This window comes from Pinus tabuliformis, chromosome 1_2, assembly GCF_031772625.1.
Source record: "Pinus tabuliformis cultivar Carrire ecotype Pingquan chromosome 1_2, CPIR1, whole genome shotgun sequence".
NCBI lineage: Eukaryota > Viridiplantae > Streptophyta > Pinopsida > Pinales > Pinaceae > Pinus > Pinus tabuliformis.
The window spans coordinates 1,206,963,300-1,206,980,384 of record NC_142298.1 but is presented as its reverse complement, the minus strand read 5'-3'; the positions used below and the strand labels follow the sequence as shown (position 1 = coordinate 1,206,980,384).

General features: G+C 38.3%; 3 pseudogenes across 1 annotated transcript; all 3 read right to left on the bottom strand.

The window, feature by feature from the left end:
- Window positions 1-401: 401 nt before the first annotated feature.
- On the bottom strand, window positions 402-1,845 carry LOC149210607 (protein RTF1 homolog pseudogene; annotated as a pseudogene).
- A 663-nt stretch (window positions 1,846-2,508) lies between these two features.
- LOC149210606 (importin subunit alpha-2 pseudogene) lies at window positions 2,509-5,432 on the bottom strand (annotated as a pseudogene). The gene is made up of 2 exons (XR_016253115.1): window positions 5,055-5,432; window positions 2,509-2,685 (listed from the first exon to the last, which is right to left on the bottom strand). The product of XR_016253115.1 is annotated as an importin subunit alpha-2 pseudogene (transcript).
- Window positions 5,433-6,297: 865 nt separating this feature from the next.
- Window positions 6,298-17,085, bottom strand: part of LOC149210605 (organic cation/carnitine transporter 4 pseudogene) — an 81,154-nt pseudogene continuing 70,366 nt past the window's right edge.

Here is a 17,085-nt window from a genome sequence, read left to right as displayed (position 1 = left end):
TGCATGATAACTTGCAGTGGAATAGTGTTACTTAGAGGAAAGGAATCCTTTTGGAACATTATATACCATTTTTTAGCAGAATGGTTGAGACAAAAAAACACCCTTGAGCTTTAGATGTCAAGAAAATACAGCCTATATTTCTAACACATTGTTGATTTCATGCCTGCCAACAATCCATGATGTTGCTACTGTTAAAAGACAATCCTTGGTTGACTAGGTTATTGCAGTTGTGTTTTAAAGTGCCTATAATGGAACACTACATATAGAATTTGAAACAATTTACAAAAATGTTCACTTTAAGGCTTTTCTGCATATGTTTCTGGCAATCCCAAAAGGAAATTTCCGAATCTTTCATATAAAAATTAAATGGGGAAACCAACAAGAAGAGAAAATATCATTATTTATTTTAATAGAAGGCCTCTTCTACGCTTGTAATCATTCATAGTTAATGTCAGACTATGCCTCCTTCCATCATTGCTAGGAACTTTCACTCCACAAGTTGACTCAATCTTCTGCTTTCTAGCCATAAAAACTAAAGGGGCCCCTTGAGCACCCCCATACTTCTGCAGTCCAGCAAGTGAAATTGGAAGTTCAAAATCATGCAAAGAATACACCGTTGAATCTTCTGATACAGGAGCATCAGTGTCGACAAGCTTTCCATCATCCTCAATAGTTTCTATTGCTATGGCTTCCTCTACTTTCGCTGCATCTGCCTCTTTGTTCGAATCAGTGTTGTCTTCAGCAACCTTCGCCTTTATATCATAATAATTTTGAGACTGAGTCCAATGTTGAGTGAAAGGATCATACCCCGCTTCACCTGCTTTAAGATTAAGGTTTAGAGGCTTGATCTCAGAAGCATTCTTGAAATTTTCAGCCTTGTTTTTCTTATTCATTTCTACTAGCATCAAGGCTTTTGCATCCTTGCTTTTGCTCTGAAGAGAAAGGAATTCTAGTTCCTTCAATCTCACTTTAATTCTCTCAACTTTTGAATAATCATGCCTGCTCCCCACCAGCTCCATCTCTCTTCTAACCCTGTCCTTTTCAGCAACCACATTCGATGGCCTTTTGGAAGCCAACTTCTTTTCCTACAACATTTGTTTTACATTTTCTGCAGAATACACAAATTGATTTATCTTTTTTAGCGCATTTATTTTTTCCTCAACTTCTGCTCGACTAATCATCCGACCACCACTGCGTTCTACTTCCCATTTCCAATCTGAAAACTCTTTCTCAAGTGGAGGTGAATCAGACACCCTGGCCATATGCCATCTTGTTGCATTGCTCTGGCTACCCCAGAAACAATTCAAATACTTGTATGTGGTGCGGTTCTCAAACTTGTATTGTTTATCAGGGTCTGTCACATCAACATTTTTTACCATGCAAAGACGGTAAGTACTCTGTCCTGACCTGGACATTCCTATCCCAATTCTTACAAAGCAGCCCACAATGATATTCGCAAAGAATGGTTCCATAAACCACTTGGAAAGTTTTGATCTCCTTATTGTTATGCTTATAATATCTTCAAAGCTGCTCCCTATCTTCATCATCTTTGTATAAATCACTTCCTATGGATAATTCGCTATCAGAATCATCACAGCAACCCCTGTCATCATCATCCTTGTCACCATAATCAAATCTCTTTTTCAGGGGCATTCTTGACCCAAAAGCCTTCCTATTTGCTGTCGCAGCATCATCTGAATCATCATCATCAATGTATTTCGAGTCATTGCCATCATCTAAATCAGAATCTTCCAGTCTCCCTTTCGCAGGATTTCGGTTTTTCTTTCCATCATTGGTAGATGTTCGACCAGCTGCTTCTAGCAGCAAATGCTCCAGTTCAGCCATAACTTTTTTTTCCCCTCTAAACACCCACGTCGATTGAATAGTCCGTTCCCTGGCTAGAGCAGAGACTGCAAATACCACTCCTCAATAGATCTTCAAAACCTAAAACCTACTGTCCATCAAACAGATTAAAATTGTGAGAGGCAAACCACACCATGGAGCTTAATAAATGTACATCACCAACATTACATTTTGTAATACATGGTCCTTACAATGAAACGAACAGTACTATCTCAATTAGTTCAAAAGAACCCTTAGACCTATAAAGAAAGCACATTGAACATAGAGATGGCAAATTTCAAAAATATTTCTAAGGAACATAAATGGATGGAAAGGTCCAAAATGCAACCTGTTCTCTGACATCATCACTGGCAACACTAAGAAGTTGCACAAACTTGGGCACAGCTCCATGATCAATCACAACTCTGGTATGCTATGAGGTTCCCGACGCAATATTTGTTAAAGCCCAGGCTGCCTCAAACTATAATATGACCAAATTAAAACGATATTAGATTACCACAATATAATTTCAATTCAATACTTAGAATCTCAACTGAAAAACAGAGCATACCTGAAGCTGAGGGAAATTATCCCTTGTAAGAAACTCTACAAGTCGAGGGACCACACCTGCAACGATAACTTCCTCAATTGGAGGACTGCCTTCTGTCACATATATTTTTTCAGATGGCCATTTCCTAAAGACAAAAGAAAATGGTAATAAAGATACATATACTCAAGACTATTACCAATAGAGAGAAGCTTCCTGAATTGAGTTGGTGCTTCTAACTGCATGGTAGGATCATCATACCAGACCCCTGCTACCATTGCAGGAAGACTCTCCAACTGTAACATATCCAACATAATCTTAGTAAGACTCCCTTGTTATGTTTTGGCTATAAAATATTTGGGCTTAAGTTAAGTCATTATTTATATGTAATTGATGCACAATTGTAAATAGAAATTTAAACCCATTGTCCTTGCATGTCCCACAGTTGGACATTACTTGTCATGCAAGTTGAAACATGTTGTGTTGCCTTTAAAAACATGTTATAAAGTAAGCAATTTCAAAAAATAGAAATTTCAGCTGAACAACCAATGAGATCATTGTTCAATGGTGAATGCAATGGTGTGTCAGGCGACGCACCAAAGATCTAGTCTTCCACAACACCAATAAACGGTTGGGACAAAATTTAAGCACTGTCTTATTTTTATGGAAAGAGCAACTCCCTGTTGCCGCAGCTTGGCAAAACAAAAGTGATTGTGATGCATGGTTCATCTTAGAAGACCCCAAAACTGGGCCACTTGCAATGCCTAACATAGTCTAGCCCAAATGTAATCCTTCTGGAATTTAAAGGAAGCACATCTCCCCATTTGCATAAGTCCATTTTTTGGATTGGAAAACAAACTTTCTGGGCACCCCAATTGAATTTGAACTATGTGTACAAGTTTCCAGGACAGCTGAACTGGGGAGATGGGAGGAGGGGTGTTTAGAACGACCAGAGCACACCCCCAAACATTTCATGGGTTGGCCAGTTGGGGACTCATGAAATAGAACTAATTTACTGCATAAATATCAATTTTTATTGGTTCTAAGTTGTTTTTTTTATTGCACTTGCCTTTCCAGGGGAAGTGGATTACATATACATATATAGTTTACTGCATAAATATCATTTTTTACCTGCCTTTCCATAATTTAATTTTCCAACCCCTATCCGAAGCACGACTGTCAGTTTCTCCCATATCTTCCCTCTCTTTAGTGGTTGGGGATTCAGTATGAGCTGAGTTCTATTACTTCTATCATTTTCAAATGTTTCGATCATTTCAGTCTTGAATGCTGCAAAAATTATTTGATCATAAACATCATCGATCTCACAGAGGTTTTTTATGGTGTCAGGACCAGATGCTATTCTCAGGTCTTTTCTTATCACCTGGCCTAAACGGGATGTCTCATTTTTCATCCATCGGTCTTGGCATGATCATCTTTATTCTCACACTGTTTATATGATCATTTTCTGGAGGAAGAATGTTACAGTCTTTGCAATAGCAGAAAAGTCGAGTCCCCTTACAAAACTCATGAGTCATGATTCATGGTAAGATAACATGATTTTTTAGTATGATTTTTCAACTTGCCAGATCTCAATATTTTCTTAAGTCCAAAATTACCTCTGAAAGCAGTTGCTTCATTAACATCACATTAACCATTGATGGGAGGAAAATCTCCCCATTCCATCCACTTAGCCTTGATCTTGACCTAGAGATTTCAAGATGTTATGCAGTGTTTCCAAGCCTTTAACCACACTGCACAGAATCCGTTGCATCAAGTACATCTCTGAATAAAAACACCATTAGAACTACAATACGTCAAACCTACATATGCCAATATGTGCCAAATCATTAATCAAATGGAGAAGTAATCGTTATTGTTTTTTCCATTTTTTAACGTTACAAATAAGGGTTCGACATTGAAGCAGCTAGGAGTTCCCTCCAAAATCCCAAAAAAATCCCTAAACTTGGCAGGGAACCACGTAGGTACAGTTAGAAAGATTTCCGAATCCCCGATAGAGTTCTCGCTCGTTTGGTAGGTTTCCGCAGAGTACCGAAGTGCCCGAAATACAAGAACGCAGGTTTTAACAGCAGGAACGGGTCCCGAGCTACATAGAATTTAAGTTTCTGAAACCTCGTAAATGAAGATTTGCTCTTTTGGGATCCGCCGAAATTGTTTTTATTTTCAGCATTTTGTAAATGAAAAACATAAACATGGACAGAAGTTTGAAGTGATCACTGGTAACAAAAACTCTATTTGGGAGCTAACCCCTTTTAAAAAACAAACTTCAAGGGTTACCCCTGTTGAATTTTAAGATCCTTGAAAGTTTTCTGATTGAAATTTCTCTCTGTTGGGTTCCATCATTTGTTTTGTTTTTTGAATTTTTTGTGACTGTAAAACATAAACATTGACAGGAGATATGTCAAACCCAAAGTTTCATATGATCCTGATTTTCAATTAAAAATCATAATTTCGGGATCCCCCCTCTTGAATTTTAAGTTATTTGAAAACCTCCTGAGAGAAAATTTCACTCTTTTGGGTGCCATCTAAATCGATATTTTTAAATTTTAAGAGAAGGAAAAAACACAGAACATATGTCCAACCCTGTAACCTGAATAGCCTAATTTTGAGGTGGGTTATCGGCCAAAAATGGATGAATTCAACATACCTTCTTGTCGACAGTAGTAGAGTGCCCCTGCTGAAGGAACTGTTGCGCCGCCTGCATCCCTTCTCTTCTCTTCTTCTGCAAATTATCTTCCCTCTTACTTTTCCTGATTTCTATTAGATTGTCCTCTCTTTTGCAGCGAGCTTCGTCTGCATCGACTGACGGCTTGTAATTCTTCTTCCGGACCTCGGTCCGAGAATTGGGTCGAAGCGACATGGCTGTAAAAATTTGAAAAACAAAAAACAAAAATCGCAGAGCCAAAAGCCTCTGGAAATTGACAGATGAAACCCTCGAAATCAATAGATTAAACCCTGGAGAGTATTTCTCTGAATCAATGGCAGATTCAAAATCCGAAAACTCGGTTCTACGGAGATCAGATCTGAAGTTGAATCTGGATCGTATTTGGATGTGCGAGCACTCGCACCACTATAAGTGTTCGAGCCCGAACAATAACTTTGAATACAGAGAGGCCATTGGGTTGGGAGACAAAAGGAGAGTGGGAAGATCAACGACCAAACTTCGTTCAATCGTCTAACACCACAAATCCACGGTCAACAATAGGACACGACATCGGCTTGGGCAATTCATTTCAAAGGGAAACGCCTTATGGCGTAACAAGGAACTCACCTGACAATACATCATGTAAACATATCCTCGTGGAGTTATAGATATTTTATTTTCTTATTTTTTATTAATAAAGTGTGATTTTGTTTGATTTCTCCCAAGCCAAGTCACATAACCTTATCGTCGTGGGGTTGTAAATATTTTATTTCATTAATAAATTGTGATTTTGTTTGATTTCGTCGAAGGCAAATTGACTGACACCTGTGTTGAATAATTAAAACCAATGATATGATAAAGATACTAATAAACTTTTAAATCAGAATTGTTTTTGGTGAGATTTTTTTTGTAAGTTTTGTTTATGGTTTTTTCAGTTTAATTGCTCTAAATTTGTTAGGAATTTATTCAAATCACAAGTTTTGATTGGTAATTTCTGCACAATAGAAACACCCTAAAATTTTTCAGAATACTGAATTTATATATACACTCAAAACCAGTTTAAATAACACAAATCAAAATTTTCGAACAAATTCCAACACCAAAAATCTAAAAGATAACACTAATAAAACTCTTTTCAACTCTTTTCTTATGTAATTACCCTCCTCAGTGAATCTCTACCAACTAAAAGTACTTTGATCCGACTAAATTAACAAACGATTTGATTCAGCAACGAATCAAATCGTTTCTCCTGTGTTTTGAAACAATTAAATTAAGCACAGGTAGTGGGCTCTGCATGCTTCAAAGCTGCCATGGTTTCATACAGAGGGCGATGCAAAGTCTCGGGAAGCTTGAAAGCCAGAAACCCTCCCACAATACCCGAAACGCCGATAATTGCAAACGGCAGGGAAGGATTTACAGTTACCATCACCACCACCAGCGGAGCGATTATGGCGTCGATTTGTCCCGCTTCGCTCGCCAGCCCGAGCGTTGTGTTCCTCACTACTGTTGGAAACAGCTCGCATGTGTATATATATAGCAAATTATAAGTCCCCGCCATGCCGAATATTGCTACCACGCCACATGCTAACTGCACGCCGCTCAGAAATCCCCGCATGCGCTCGACAACCCAGCTTGGCATGCCCATTGTGGAGTTGGGATTCGAACTGCGAACATGGAGTAGGGCCAACATCAGGCCTGCCAACATAGAAGCCACTCCGCTCAGCAGCGTCGTCGAGACCAGCATCGCTCGCCGTCCGAATTTTTCTAACATGAGCGCCGTCAGGCAAAGGCGGGCATTTCTACGCTTCCATTGAGGAAAACGCTCAGGTATAAACTGGTACTTAGATTTACAACGTTTAGGCTCAAACCATAGTAGCCCACTCCACAGGCCAACCAAATGAACGCCATTAAAACCATTCGGGTCCGCGTCACAGGCGACTGGAAAACGTCCACGAGGCTTCCCGATGACTCGTCAGAGTCCGCCGCATCCTGTTCGTCGCCTGCCAGGGCCAAAGAAACTCCCGCCAGCAGCGATTTACCGTTCTTGGCCGCAATTGATCTCATGATGCCCATGGCTTCTTGCAGCCTGCCCTTCACCAGGTACCACCGCGGGGACTCCGAAACGAACGGCAGAACGAAGATGCAATACAAGGCCAAGGGAATCAAACTCACGTCGTACAAATATCTCCAGTTGTCGGAAAAGTAGGACAGAGCCGGCATCACTGCTATGCTGAGAGAAAAGAAGTAGAAAGTCGACATGCCAACCGGTCCTCTCTTGGAAGGTCTGACGACTTCCATCGCCAAGACGAATGACGACAACCCCAGGCCACCACTGCTAATTCCCGTCAATAGACAGAGAATTAAATAAACCCAAAAATTCGGCAACATTACCGTCAAGAAACCAAAAATGGCATTGCAAATGCAGACTAACTTCAAGACACCCTTACGCCCCAGCGAAGAATCCGATAGATGCCCAAATATCCATGCACCTGTATAAAAAAAAAATCATAAACTGAAAGAAAATATTAATGGCAATCAGCCGTCAGATATAAAAGCGCACAGGGGCTGAAAATATCAATTACTGAGCAAACACCTGACAAAGAACGCAGATTGCAGAAACCCAACTTTGTATTTCTGGCCGCAAACGAGATCCCATTTGGAGACCGTGGAAACCCCAGGGCCTCCGTCCCAGCCCCATGACGCCCGATCCATGGAACACACAGATCCCGTGGAACTGCAGGATTCGAACCCGTGCTTCATGGAAAGGAAATCCTCAAAGGGTTTCTCTATGTTGCAGTGCCAGTTGGGCTCATAGTCTGCAAAAATCATGACCATCGTATGAAAGGCCTCCAGAGTCCATGCGAGGCTCGACAGCAAGAAATGCTTAATCTGCCACCGTCCGAACTCTACGGAGATCAGATCTGAAGCTGAATCTGGATCGTATTTGGATGTGCGAGCACTCGCACCACTATAAGTGTTCGAGCCTGAACAATAACTCTAAACAATAACTCTGAAGACAGAGAGGCCAATGGGTTGGGAGACAAAAGGACAGTGTGAGGATCAACGACCAAACTTCGTTCAATCGTCTAACACCACAAATCCACGGTCAACAATAGGACACAGCATCGGCTGGGGCAATTTATTTCAAAAGGAAACGCCTTACGGCGTAATTAAAAAAAGCAGGGTGTACTATTTTTTTTTGTTTTTATTTATTTTGTTTACTTTTTGCTTTGATTGTTTTTACATGTATATATTTATTTTTATATATTTTGCTATGTATAAATTAATATTTAGATTCAAAACTGCTCATGAAGTTTACTAGATCACAAGTGTTAGTTTCAGTATTTGCATATTTCCATCAGTGATCAAAAATCCTCTTTTCATATCATATTAGGGTCCCATTATGAAATTTTTGTCATTCCACTAGGTCATCATGCAAAAATTTGGTCACTGAAGGTTGAATTAGGGGTTCCTTTACTTCTTTAAGAAATTTACCCCTTGTTGGCTCATTTAAACCTTGTTGAGTATCCATTGTCCATAAATTTAATGAAATCATGCCATCACATCAGTCATGTCATCTTGAAATTCATTCCTTCAAGGTCTCATTAGGTCTTTTAGGGTTTTTCAAGGTTTCATTAGGTCATTAGGGTTTCCAAGGTTCCAATAAAACTCCATTCCATTGCATAAGACCAGCAAGTAAAGGGTGATCAAATAGCATCTCTTCACCATGTGAAGATTATTTGTAAAGAGAAAAGCTTATTTCATCATGTACTTTTAAGTCCAAATGTAATATTTTTAATTTTCATTTTGTAATTTTATGTCATTTAAATGTAATAAGTACAAGGTTCCCTTGATGTTAACTCAGTGTTCCGAAGATGCCAGACTATCAATAAATCAATTTTTCAAAGGAAATAGTTAATTGAAAGGGTAAAGTTTCAAAGGATTAAGTGAATGCCAAAGGGAGTTGTATTTTCCCAAGGGTGTCCAAATCATCATTTTCCACAAGCACTAAAGCCTAATTTCCTCTCCCAAAGAGCTAGGGTTTTCTACGAAATCAGAGACATCTGTGAAAATAAAGAATAAGGGAGGTAATTTCAGAAAGTATGAGGCCATTCCAACTTATAAACATCAGGTCTCCATCATTTTTCAAGAAGTCATTCCAAGGGACAAATCATTGGCCACACACACGACCAAATTTTCTTCAAACTATGTTTCTGACGAAACAAAGATGAATTTGACAAAAGTGAGAGAGATTTTTGTCCATAATAGGCCAAGTATGAAAAACCCCTTTACATTTTTATACAGGTGTCACGATTTTGGAGAAATTTCAAAAACATAGTTGCTACAAGAGAGTTGTTGTACTTCTAGAGTGACCTTGGGAAAATCAATGTTTCCCCTAAATGGAGTGTCCAAATGACTTTCTTGATGAGTCAACTGATAACTATAGAGAAACATATTTCCAATAAGCTATCACGAGCTCAATTTGGAGTTGAGGAAGATCTCAAAAAGGTGCTTGCAAGAGCACACTTCACTTTTGCACCCTCATTCTGCACGTTTTGACTAGTCTTGGGAGAATGAAGTTTTGGAGGGTCAAATCAAGTCCATTTTGGAAAATGGAGGTAGTTTTGGAAACTAGACAGGACAATATTTCCAATGAGCTATCTTGGGCTGAATTTGGACATCGGAAAGGTAGTCAAAATCAATCTGCCATTTGGAGTGAACATTCTGAACTTGGGGGGTGTGCTTGACTGGAGTGCTGCGTGTTTGCCTGAAATTTTTGTGCATTTCCTAAGGGCATTGTGTGCCTTTAAAAGGAGGGTGAGTTTTACCATATTTCTGCGCGTTTGCCCAAAACCTTCCAGAGGTAGCCCACAAAGCACAACATCCTCTCCAAACTTCAAAATGTGTTACCAACATGTTCCATCACCACAAGTAGGTTGAAATCACATCACTCCTCTCCTCCACAATTGATTTATATGGTGTTTCATTGTGTTTTGGTGTCTTAATAAATTCAAAACCCTAGAAACATAATCCCATCCCTAAATTCCATATCCTAGCTTCCCACTACCATTCCTACATTTCAAAACTACCCCTTTCCACCTCCCTCATATCACACATCCCCATTTCCATCTCCTCAATTTCCTCGCACCATTCCATAATCTCTACACGTACATTCCATTTCATCACCTCCCTAGGATTTGACTCCAAAAACTCAAAGTTGCAAAAGAGAAGACTGAAGCCTTGACTAGGCAAGAGGAGAAATTGAGGCTAGAAATTCTTGATGAGGAATCACTCCATGCCTCAAACACATGATCAACAGTCATCCCACCAATTCGAACAAGTTTTGAAGAAAATTTTGTAACTTGTGAATTACTGTGTTTTTTTAGGCATTTTTAGCACAGTGAAAAGGTCAAATGTGCAACACCTAGGGCGTTGCACTCTTTTTTGGGTCATCTAATGAGCAAAAGGTCAGCATATTTGAATTTAGAGTGATGAGTACATGTACCCTATGCATTTTCTAAGCATTTGGAAACAAACAGGTCAGCCAAAAAGGTCAAAAACCATCAAAAAACCACCTTTTTGCCTCATTTCTGGCTTGGGCGTTGTGCGTTTACCAGTCTTGGGAGATTGAGTTTTTGATAGGGCAAGTGAGCTCCAAATTGAAAATTGAAGACATATCTAGAAATTAGACTTGAAGGTCTTTCTAATGAGCTATCTTGGAGAAAATTTGGACACTGGGAAGGCACCCAAAAGCAGTCTTGAACTTGGAGGGCGCGTTTGACACTAAAAGGGCACGTTTGATAGTGGTCTCCAATTTTCACTGTTTCTCTCCAAATTGATTTTCAACTATGGAAAATTGATGGTTTACTTATGTAATTGATAAGGATGATGTAATTATTATGGTTTTTACTATTATCTAGGGTAAATACATTAGTTAAATGGCCTACATGACTTGTAATGAATCCGTTTGCTTAAGTTAGGGATGAATCACTTTGACCACCATATACTCTAGCTATTAGTTCAGTATTTCTTGCAATTGCTCCTCCTCTCATGGATTGGACCTTTGAGACTAGTATGAGCTGGTTTGAGGCCTATATTATGTGTTTTCTTAGTCATTTTACAGGTTGGACTCTCTTGGATGTTGTAATAGCTTTCAGAATTTGGCATGGAATATATTGGATGAAATTGCAGCTATTTTTGTGGGATTCTTGTGGCATGGTAATTTGATCTTGTTTCTTCTTCAGTTTCATATGTGTGAATGTTTTGTTCCTTTCATGATCCATTTCACTCTAATTATGTTTGATTTTTAAGGTGTGATAAGCAGAATTCATCTTTGTATGCTTTGTTTTGGGAAAATCATCATAGATTGTTTCATTTCTTCAGTTTAAAAATAATTCATGACCCTCATGTTCTTTTTAGCATCTTACTAGTCTAAACCATCTCATCACTATACTACAAATTTTAAAGTATCTTTCCTACCTTGCCCCATCATATGTCTACAATTCTGATTCACTTTGCCTTGACCTTGTTCGTTCTCTGACCTAATTCACTCATCCTTCTGACTACCCAACCAAATCAAATCAAAACCCTAAGCTACTATATCTAGCCTAAAACCCTAATCCATCCAGCCCTCTTGGCTATGATCCTTTCGAAAGAGCCCTCTCTCGCTTGGTAGGGCTAGCTACCAAGTCAAAAGCTTGGTCTGTGGTTGTGTCAGCTGGACTCTTCCTTAGCCTTGGAGATCCGAAGGAGTGATAACAAAAAGCATTGAAGCTATACTACTCATTCGCGGAAAGGAAATCATGATCAAGAACAAAAATCATTAACATGCATCAAGATTCAACACACATACATAGAGATTTATCTAAGGGAAAGTGACTGCTTAAAACCCCTTACTATATGTATCGCGTTAATCAAATAATAGAGAAGAAGTATAATCCTTTCTCAAGCCTGAGAAACCTCTGCACTAGTATAATCTATCTCACTACATCACAGATTGACTGAAGCCAATACTTGGCCAATTTCTCAGCATGCCAATCTCCTATTTCCTTGTGCAATTCCTTTAGGCCCTTCTTTGACTGCATGCACCACCTGTACAACTTGTTAAATTCTACAATTGATAGTACACTTCCCTTGAATTCCATTCTCAACTGGGTAACTCAAATTCTCTTCATGCATGAGTTAATTTAGGCTTATTCATCAGTTTAACTAGATGATCGCTCAGTGTGAAAAAAGTTACACACCCTTGACTGAACCTCCACTAGTTCTACTAACATTAAGAACTAGTTACAATGACAATAACTCAAATTAAATGAAATAAATTGCTACAAATTAGAAATCAATCATGTATAATTGAACTCAAGGGTCTCTATATTGAATTTACTAAGTTAACTGAGTGAAAATACCCATGTCACCTTAGTTAACTACCTCCAAGTCTTTTATTTTATTGAAATTCAATTTTTCTCCTAATTTAATCAAGGCAAAATTAAATTAGGATTTTTTCTGCATTCTCAACAATCCCTCTCATCAAGAAATGGATTGTTAGATACCCCAATCCTAATTCTATGCAGCTTGAATTTTCCTCTTGAAAAAGACCTTTTCAAAATATCTGCATCTTTCTCCTTTATCGGAATTACTGCAACAACATAATATGCCTTTACACACAATCTTGTAGATGGTGATAATGGATGTCGATATGCTTCGATTGATCATGAAATATTGGATTCTTAGAGAGTTCGATACAACTATGATTGTCACAGTAAGTAATTGTACTATCCATCATCTGACCAAATAACCCAACATGAATCTTTCTCATCCAGATAACTTCACATGCTTCTTGACTTGCAGCCATGTATTACGTTTCCCTTGTTGGCAGGAAAAGTTCCCTAAGGTAAGGGTTGACAACCTCAATAGAGAATAACAAGAAAATAAACAAGAAGCAATCAAGTAAGCATGCCAAACATGTGAATTATTAAATGTGGACTTGGAAACTTACCCGGAGGTCCTACGTTTAATGATGTTCCCATAGGGTCCAAACCCTTTGCTTCCTCTAGAATCGAGCAGGCCTACAAATCAATTCAGAGAAGAATATACATGATATATAATTCAATTTTCATACATAAAAGATATGTTAGATCATCATATATAAACATCTAAATTTCTATTCAAGAGACAATAACATATCAGCAACAAGACATGAGCTTCTTTATTGATAATCAACAATAAGTACAGGAAAGGTACAACCTGATCCAAGCCAAAGCATTGAGGAAGCCTTACTTTGGATCCGCCCAACCTGATCCACGAATACAATCTCTCTAAAAAATGCAAGGATATGCTATAAAGATGATGAACATCTTTGCAAAGGAAATAAGGGTTTCCATAGGCACTGGGAGTGCATGAGGCATGGGAAAATCACACTTGATCTGGGAGAAAAATGGGTATAGTGTCGACAACTCTTCTCTTATGTGTTTTAAGCCTACCCAAGGTGTGCATATATACCACATGGAATTAGTTAATTCAATTGTGCTATGGGTTCCTGTAGGTGGGCTCTTGGTAAAACCTGTGAACCCCGCCCCAAAAATAACATACTATTTTATTTTTTATATTTAAAAAGGTATACATTGGTATGTAGTTATAGAACCCACGTATGTATGTGATTTTGAATGGGTAGAATCACGTATGGAATTTGATATTATTCTATTTTATAAAGGATGAAGTCTGCTTGGGAAAAGGTTTCCCGAGGCCATACAAGAGCATCAAAATCTACAAGAGTGCTAAATAATTCTATAATAGATGCCCCCTAATATATGGGGTCAGAAGGGATACATGATGGCCGAAATGTATTAAGTATAGAGAGAGCAGTCATTCGAAAATCTTGGAGGAGATCACTAGATTCCAGCTCATCAAATACTTGTGGAAAGGAGTCAGAAAGAAAACTCATGTTCGAGGTAGGCATACCCATTCTCAGAAGAACATGTACATTGATCAAGTATAAGTGGAACTAGAATGTATACATAAGTGAAGGGAAGTAGCTTTAGAATGCATAATGAATCATCAGATCATAGCCGCAAAAGAACACAACGGAACTATGTCTCAATATCACATATAGAAGAACATCTTATCAATGATGGAAGAATATTGTTTGATCAATGATGATGCATAACTGATAAACTCGGGTGCCAAAATATAAGATGTTGATGTGAAAAATTGCAACATATAAGGTGGAAGGTGTCACTTGCTAAAAACTGAAGGAGTTGTCAAGTGAACCAAAATGTTGACACAACCTGAGGTCTTCACCCACCACAGAAGGTAAATTTCTACACTATGGGGAAACGAGTTGATGTCGACCATGCGAGAAATCGTTCGATTACCAGTCATTGATGTATACCATTAACAAACATGAGATAACTCACCAATAATGATAATGAGTGTCATGGTACCCCAGAACAATCTAACAAGTGCAAATAAATGTGTTGAAATCAAACACTTGAAAGAATTTATCAATAAAGAGACATTGATGTATTCTCACCATCGATAGCGAAGGAGTCTGCCACTAATGACTGCAAACCTTGAGGAATTGAAAAAATGACTCTAGACCTTATTCCCAGAGCAATGAGTTGGAGTCAATGGGAAAAGATTCACCGAAAGGAAGGAATTAAGGCATCGCACATCAACTACCGTGAGTGTAACCCATAGGGAAATAACTTGGAAGAACTCTTGGGTGTGTTCTATTCTTTCGACAACTAGTCGCACGTGTGGGGGGAAGTCACAGGAGGGGCTATTGCTCCCCTTGTTCAATGCACGAGACACAACAGGAGGGTCACAGGGAGGGCATATCCATCCCTATCGGGGGGTTTTAGGGGGGTGGTAGCCCCCTACACAGGGTTTGGGGCAGTGCCCCGAGAATTTTTTATTGGACCCTATATTAGGTGGGCAGACCTACCTATCATTTTGTGCATGGTTTTTGCACATGGTATTGTGCATGATGGTTTTATTCCCATGGTATTTTATATATCTCATCAAGGGAACTAAAATTATGTTCTAATCCTGGGTTAATGGATTGGGGTTTTATGAATGCTTCAACATGTATATATGTGTAATGTAACAATGAGGAAAATAATGAAAAATCAATCTCGTAGTCCCGGTTTTTGGATCTAGGGGAAATATTTGTGTATTTGTTTTATATTTTCATCATTGTTTATTTTTTGTCTTTTAGAATTCATATGCAGGTAATTTTGTACATGGTTAAAACCTACATTTCGTATCAGAGTTATTTCGTCTTCAAGGGGATGCCTTTGCTGCTGAGTTGTTTTTCTCAGTCCTGTGGTAGACCCTATTTTGTGGGAGATATGCGGGGCCAATTCTTGCAGCGAAAGAATATGGAAAGGAGTGGAAAGATAGAGATTGAAAAATTTAATGGTCAAAGTTTTAAGTTGTGGAAAATCAAGATGGAGGATTGTTGGCAATAATGTCATTGATGGAAAATGTGCAACAAACAAAGGAGTAACACAAGGAGTAGCAAGGAATGCAGAAGCAACAAAAGGCAAGGAGAAACAACAAGCATGCATGGTTGCGATCAATGCTAAATAAGAATAGGTAGACATATGTTGTTATAGCTACAAATCAACAAACAAAGGAGCAACAAGCACAAAGAAAAACAACATAAGGAGAAGAAAATAGTAAGAGAAGGAAAAGGTGCAGAAGAAGTAGGAAGAGTTGTGATAATTTGTTTTTTTTTTATAATGTTGTTGAGGTTACTATATTAAATAATCTGTTGTGATGTAAAACTGTTCATTAAGCTTAATTGTTGTGATGCAAAGGCAAGACTCCAAGGCAAAGGAAAAGATTGTTGTGATGCATTAATGAGAAAGAGATTGGTATTTGATGTTGGCATTAGGTTGATTCATTTAATGATTACATGTGGCTGAAATTAATATTGGATGAGTTATTTATTTTTGTTCTAATATTAAAGATATTAAGAGTTTGGAAACAAATGAGTGGAAGGAAAATATTCAAGCCTATTCACTTCATATTCCTATGGGGGATACGAACAACCATAAAACTATCTATATAAAATATGTGATTTTTGAAGGCATAAGGGAGGTTAGGGAATGGATGAATGTGGGGGAGCTGATTGAACTATTATGCATTAGTTACCTGACACTTATGAACCTAATGTGAAGCAGTTTTGAAGGGAAGAAGATGTAGAAATGAAGATGGAGATATGTAAAGTTTATGACCAGGTAGACCAGTCGATTGTTATTTCATGTTTGCATAAGGGGATGATAGCCTCCTTTCAAGTTGAAGCTTGAAAAATATCCAGTTGGAGTTGGTTGAGGTAGGATCCTTATGTGGGTTGTAGCCTACAGAGAACATATGGGAGTTGGAGCTTCTGTACATGTTGCATCTTGTAGAAAATGGAGGTAGCAGCCGCTTGTAGGTTGGGGCCTGTTATCACTCTCATAATTCTTTTGAAGTAAAAAGAAAGAAAAACCAAAGGTAGCCATAAACCTCTTTTGGATATCAGTACCTAGCCTTCTTGATGCTCATAGAGGGCTCTCTCTTTAAAATTTAACTTTATTTTAGTTAAGATGCTTTTAGGCTAGTTATGATTTTTCAAGGGGTTTTTTATTTGTATTTGAGATTGGGTGGTGGGATATCTTAGACAAATAGATAAAACGATGTCTTTTAGACCATTGGGCTATGGAGTCAAACAATAAGGAAGAAAAATTGGCTTAAATCACTAAAGGGAATGTTCTAAGGGCAAGATAGCAGAGTGTTTTTCAGATCTTTGAGACAGAGGGGTGAAAGGGTTTCAGTCGGGGTGAAAGGGTTTCAGTCGGGGTGAGAGAGCAGTTAAGGGTTCTCAGACCCAGATAATGAATGAGGAATGAAGGTATAATCAAGATCAAAGGGAAATTAAGAATCCTTTAACCTAGATATTCAAGAAATCAATCTAAACCAAAGAGAAATTAAGAATTATTTAATTTAGATATCAGCAGAAAACATTTAAATGTATAACTGTTAAGACAGA